This window comes from Ctenopharyngodon idella, chromosome 9 (assembly GCF_019924925.1).
Source record: "Ctenopharyngodon idella isolate HZGC_01 chromosome 9, HZGC01, whole genome shotgun sequence".
Taxonomy (NCBI): Eukaryota; Metazoa; Chordata; class Actinopteri; order Cypriniformes; family Xenocyprididae; genus Ctenopharyngodon; species Ctenopharyngodon idella.
The window spans coordinates 36,261,893-36,268,803 of NC_067228.1; the positions used below are offsets into that span (position 1 = coordinate 36,261,893).

At 35.9% G+C, this 6,911-nt stretch overlaps 1 long non-coding RNA gene across 1 annotated transcript; it reads right to left on the bottom strand.

Moving 5' to 3' along the window:
* Positions 1-1,599: 1,599 nt before the first annotated feature.
* On the bottom strand, positions 1,600-6,416 carry LOC127519421 (uncharacterized). The gene is made up of 6 exons (XR_007931819.1): positions 6,180-6,416; positions 5,476-5,593; positions 5,186-5,290; positions 3,310-3,471; positions 2,778-2,951; positions 1,600-2,563 (listed from the first exon to the last, which is right to left on the bottom strand). It is a non-coding gene; the product is annotated as an uncharacterized LOC127519421 (long non-coding RNA).
* Positions 6,417-6,911: the final 495 nt, after the last annotated feature.

Here is a 6,911-nt window from a genome sequence, read left to right on the forward strand (position 1 = left end):
CCATCCCCTGTGATCACTATAACTTGGGAATTAAGAATCTCTTGTGCCTCACTAACTTGTTGCACAAGAAGTAAGCAGGCAGGACTCCAGACAATGCCCTTGACGTGTGTTAATTCACAGCCAGGTGTATCTCAGACAAATCACAGCGAAATACCCACTGCATGTATTTATTTAGAATTATGCATGTAAAACATATCATAAATATTAATGCTGCAAAGTAAAAGTGATTAAGTTGATTCTTTTTATATACACGTTTTTAATTTTCATTTCATCAGATCAGAATCTCACAATACCCATCAAAAACTGATACAAGCATAATGAAAATATGGAAAATATGAAAAAGATAAAATTCTAGAATATAAATGTGACTCAACATAGTTTGTTGTACATGATGAGGAGAATACATATGTGTAGGTTTTATTGCCCTTCCACCCCCCAGGGGCCCAGTAGTGCCCCTTGAAGAGCAAAAAAATGCATACTTTAAATGACTGTAAATCAAAGTCTGATTAGTGTATTTAAAAGAAAATTTGCAGGACAACTCTTTATGCTGTTTAATAAATAATGTTAGATACAGTTTCCTGACATATATAGAAAGGTGGTACAAATGCGTTTTAAAAACTGTGCATAGTACAATACAAAATTTCAGCCTATCTCTTAAATATGTCACAGAAGTTTGCCCAATGAACATATTTAGATATCCATTGATTCAGTAAAGATGGAATTTATTTTATTTAATCCGTAAACGTTTTTAAAGTACATTACCCATGAGCCTCTACCATTCAAAAGAGGCGCCATGCACACTTGTCTACATATATGGTCAATTGCAACAGGATCTTCCGGTATTATATGGCGAATTTAATATTATGAGATTAATGCATACGATTCCTATAAAAATGTGACGCAGACTCAGGTTGATTGGGATCCATAAGCGGTTTATTAGCAAACTCACAGTACAGGCAGGCGTGGGTCGGATCACCAGGGTAAACAACAGTGTCAGAGACAGTCCTATGATCGTGGTCATAACCGGGCAAGAGATCGGGGCAAGCAGCAAACAATCAAAGACGCAGTCCAGGCAAACAAAGGGTAACAGGCAGGCGGCAAACAATCCAAGGTCAGTAATCCAAACAAGGTCAATACACAGGCAGATAAAAAACAGGGAAAAACCGCTCAAAAATTGTTGCGGAGCAAACAATACTTCTGGGGGGGGGGGAGAGAGAGAGAGAGAGAGAGAGAGAGAGAGAGACTTAAGTAGCTGGCTGACGTGAAACAGGTGCGCCGTAATCAGGCCAGGTGTGTGGGCACTTAGGATTTGTAGTCCAGTTAGTACTCGGGAGAGTGAGACCTCCGGTGGCCGATCGAGGGAACTTCGCTGGCATTCGTGACAAAACATATATTTTGTTATTTTTTTTATACATTTATAATTTCCCATTAAATGTAAACTAGAATGTTTAAACGATAGATTCCTTTGTGTGGTTAACCTGATGTAGAAATAGGCTTTAAGTTAGGCTCTTCCAAGCAAGGGCCAAATGGTTTCCATCCATTGCATACACCATTGGGTAAAGTAATATTAATTAATTACATATATTAAATACATAAACATTTACCCTCTGGTTTCACAGACAATGCTTATGATAGTCCTGGACTAAAATGCATGTTTGAGCTGTTTTTAGGCTTTTAAAAAAAAAAATGTAGCACATGTAAGCTTCTGAAAACAGTCTTAAGCCTGAAATAAGTTTGAATAAATGAGTTTGAATCATTACACACATAAATCCAGTAGTACTCACCTGAAATGGGCTATAAATCAAATTAACCAGTTGTCAATCAGTCTATTAGGGCAAGGATGAAAAAGGACCTAGGTAGGCATTTTAGTAACATATCAGCTCTAGAGCAAAGCAGTTTAGCACATTTATTGGACAGGTCACTGCATTTCCAAACATCTACCCCATTACATGAAATCTGCAGCACACTCATACTGAAAACAATAAAATTGGTTGGCAGGTACTCTGTCTGAATTTGTCACAAATTTGGTACATTTTGGTAAAACATTGTACAGATAGTCATGAATATTACAGGTTTGTTACATCAAGAAGCTATTTAACAATAAATAATAGTGAGTGCAAGTAATGTTTTACAGTGTAATTTTTACCATGTCAATTATGAAATGTAATATAAAAACAAGAATTTAACAGTAGGATTACACATTTGCACAACACCTTGTCAGTGTTTTATCAAGTAATATAGACAGTTAAGATTTAATGGAAATTAAATGAGTATTTAGTGTATGTTGCTCAGTTTTTCCACAGTAATGATTTACAAAGTTTTAAATTTCAAATGAAACTTCGTCTTCATCCTCCTGCTCATCCTCTGAACCATACTGGATATAATCCTCATCCATGTCAAGGTAATCATCATCTTGCAGTTTCTCACACACCTCACAATTGTCTAGGACACTACCATACAGCTGCCGAACCGAGGAGATGTGACTTTTTAGGTAGCATAGTTTTTTTCTGTAGTAGAGCGTGAAGTCCCAGAATTCCACTTTTGGAAAGTCCAGAGTCCTGTTCTGTAAGTAACAAAAAACAAAATTATAAATCAGTCATTTTAAGGAGGTTCTATTCTGCTTTAATTTTCTGCAAACTTTATCAATTAACTTATTCACCAGTTGAAGAAAGTGATTATAGATTATTAACAGATTCAGTTAAAGAGCATGATATTATGGACATATTGATGTTAATATTGTTTTTAACAAAATGAACAGAAAAGTATGTAGTACTTACAGTTCTTTTTTATATCAACAGCAACATGACATGAAAGGTCATTTAGAAGAGACAGATCCCTTTTGAGGCTTTTCCAGTGATTCCTGATTTCATTCAGGACAATGCACTCCTCTTCGGTAAGGCGCTTCAGCAGCATCAGTTGGTCAAATGCCCTTTTTTCGGTGACAAGATTATCTGGGAAGATATTTCCAAAAATAATGACATGAATAGTGTATCAATATACTTTGTACAAAGGCGTTTAAATATATAATTAAAAAATAAATATAAATTAAACATTTTGTTTGACGTTTGCATGTATAAACAGAAACAATTATCAAAGCTACAATTTTTATGAATGTATTATTATACATTTTATTAATGACTACTATGTAAATAAGTTTTTAGTATATTGATAGATATGATGAATATAAGTTATGATGGATAAGTTATTGTATTTGGTCTTGTCCTGCTGCACAATAGGTATACACAATATCCACTGTAAGCAGATAAGCTGCTACATACTACATACATTTAAATGAGTAACATAACATACCACGCTCATCCAGCACCCATGGCCATGCACAGCTCTCAGATGCCAGAATGGTGTCAGCTGACTGCAGCTTTTCAGGTGCTTCCCTGTTGTACTCATCTACAGCCGCACTAAATTTGGCCTTTTCCTCCAAAATTTTTCTACGGAGTCTTCTCTCGTTTCCATCTGAAAAGACAAATGCAATGCCATAATGTGCAATTTAAGACTTTTTTAAATTAAAAAAAAATTATTTTATATAATATATATATATAGGCAAAAAAATTCATTCAGAAAGCAGTTTGCAAAATACTGTACATATTTGTTAAAGTACATAACATTTATTTTTTTCCCCAAAGTTCTTCAGTGCTATCCAAGGTCTCACTATTATAAAACAACACAACCCAGTGTTGAAATTGTTAAAAGGGCCTATTATGTAAAATTCACTTTTACATGGTGTTTGAACGTTGTGTCTCCGTGTGTATAACCAACCACCCTACAATCATAAAAATCTATTTTTTTTTTTTATAATCCCCATAAGTCAGAAGCAGTGTCTGAAAACGCACTGTTCCAGTTTTCTCCCTACTGTGACATCATTGTAGGGAAAAGCCCCATTCACTGGCGATGATCTCTGCACTATTAGCATGTTTATACCCTTGCCAGAGCAGATAGTGATATAATGTTTCAGCTATTCATACATAACTAATCTGTTGATGGCTGTAATAATGAACATCTGTGGTTAAAAACTAAGCTCAGAATCGATCCAGAATCGTTGGAGAGAGAATCGCGATGCATTGTCTTTTTCTCCCACCCCTAGTATGACCAACACAATATTAGGTTAAACAAACTGTTCCTGTAGGCCAGGCCTATATATATGCGTAACATGCCAAGTTGATGCTTCCTCTGAAGACTGCTTTACTCTCTCGCATGTCACGTGACGTGTCCAGAGTGTAAATCGCAGCCTTTGCATTTCAAAAATCTTGTTTTATCATATCGTGATATTATCACAAATGCAATTAATCGTTCAGCCCTATTTGTGATCCAACTTTTCAAATCCAGAACATGCAAGTACTGCACCTTATAACGTGTTTTCGCAAATCGCCTTTCTGAATGTGCTAATGTGGCTAAAGTTACCATTGTCTCTTACTGTATTCACAGAGACCAGAGCGTCATTTTTAACCTGAAAACGCTCACTGTCTATAATTCTGAAGCACACTTTTAGTACTTAAAAACAAAACCAATGACACAGCTCTGATCTCTGTGAATACAGAGACAATAAGTTTAGCCACATTAGCCATACAGTATGGTAAAAAACACACACAAACATTCACAGTATATAACGTGGTACTTACATGTTCTGAATATGAATTTGGATCACAAACAGTTGGTATTAATCCTTTTTGGGGAATTTTATTCACTGCATGAGATTCTTCAGACTCCAGCTGTTGTTGCTGGAGTATCCAAACTAACACAAGCTATAAAGGCTACACACTCTTTTGAAAAGGGAGCGAAAGCAGCTGATCATTTGTATTTAAAGAGACACATGAAAACACCATGTTTTTGCTCACACCCAAATAAAACATACTATAATAAATAATCCCTGGGATATTTTGAATTGAAACTTCACAGACACATTCTTTTATTACATCTTGTAAAAAGGGGGATAATATGTCTCCTTTAAGGCCAATTCACACCACACAGACTAATGCCAACAAACACCAACAATCAAGCTGACATTTATGAAAATAACTGCCCCAACAGACACCAACAAATGCTGATTGAACATGTTGAGACAGGTGAAAACAAACACCAACAGACTTGATGCATTTGTTGGTGTTTGTCTGAGCGGTGTGAATTGGCCTTTAAAAGCCTTAAAATTATTTAATGTTTAAAATGATCTAACCTGTTTGACGGTAAAGATCTCGCTTCCTCTGCCTGATGCTCACATAAAGAGTCTCACTTGTCTTCTGGAGTCCCTGTTGACTGCTTGCATTCTCCTTACTTGTTGCTAAATTATTGATAAGATATGCTTTTACAATAGAAATAAACATGTACATTATGATTATAAGGATGAGGCTTAAATTTATAAAAAGTAGAAACAGAAAAGTCATACACAACACTACAGTCAAAGTTCTGTTACTGAAAGGGTTAAAACAATAAGTACAGTGCTAAAGTAATCTAAAATATGCCTACCTGTGTCAGCCCACTGCTGGATCTCACTGGTCCAGTCTTTAAGCGTGTCATCTGTTACTGCAAACTCTGTCTTTAGTGCATCAAGGTTTAGGGACTCCTCCTGAATTTGTGCTTTTGTCTAATGAACAATACCATAGAGTGCATTTGTTAAAAGATAAAAACTAATGACAAATGCATACATGATTAATGACCCTTTTCAAATGGAAAAACAGGATATACATTTTTTTATTAATACATAAACTTGGTCTTGGAATTCACAGTTTTGACTTTATAGTTGCCACTAGCCTACTGAACCACAGCAAATACTACAGCAAAATTAAACACTAAAAGACTACAGCTGTCACCTGTAAAAGAGAAAAGCAATTTAGAAACACCTTTATTAATCTTCGGGACATCATGTTTGCAAGGTTGTCAATTTTGCGTTGATTCCATGCCATGGCCTGGATAGTAATCATGTCTGTCCTAGCTAAACAATGTAAAATAATATAAATAATCGATAGCTCCCATTAATGTTGCATACCAATTTTTCCATTTTGGTTTGTTTAGAAGACTGATATGAAAATGATGTTGGACTTGCATTAACACCTCTAGGGATGATCAAGTGTCAGGTAAAAGTTTAATACTAATGCCATTCAAAAATGAATGGATTTTTTGAGTCCCATTTGGTAACTTTGCATTGTATATGTTTGTAGTTATGCACTTACCTCCTTTGGTCATGTATTTACTGCATATAGCAGTTCTCCACAAGAAGCTGTTTACTTGTTCCACCTCTTCACCCAAGGTGGTGCCTCCTCCTTCTTGGTTTCGACCACCCCACTTAATCTTGTGCATGGAGATCAAATATTTAAAGGAACACTCCACTTTTTTGAAAATAGGCTCATTTTCCAACTCCCCTAGAGTTAAACAGTTGAGTTTTACCATTTTCGAATCCATTCAGCCGATCTCCGGGTCTGGCGGTACCACTTTTAGCATAGCTTAGCATAGTTAGCATCGTGCAACATCATTGTGCCTGCTGCACCCATGGTACGGCAGCAAAGTTCCTTGATTATTACGCAGGAATGAGAGTATAGTTCCTAGTCATATCGGCCTAGAAAATCGCAACTTTTCATTTTCCGTTGGTCTTAGTACACGATGTAACTACAGAAGAGTCAAGTTTTAAATAGGAAAAATATTGAAACTCTTTGGTCATTTTTTAACGAGATGCTAACGGTCTAATCAGATTCAATGAACTATGCTAAGCTATGCTAAAAGTGGTACCGCCAGACCCGGAGATCGGAGATTGGAAAATGAGCCTATTTTCAAAAAAAGTGGAGTGTTCCTTTAACAAATAAAACAACCACATCTTTTAGAATATACACACAATTTCACAATTACTGATCATAAATACACAACTCACAAATTGGTACCCTCATGTTCTGGAAAACAGTTTACCTCAC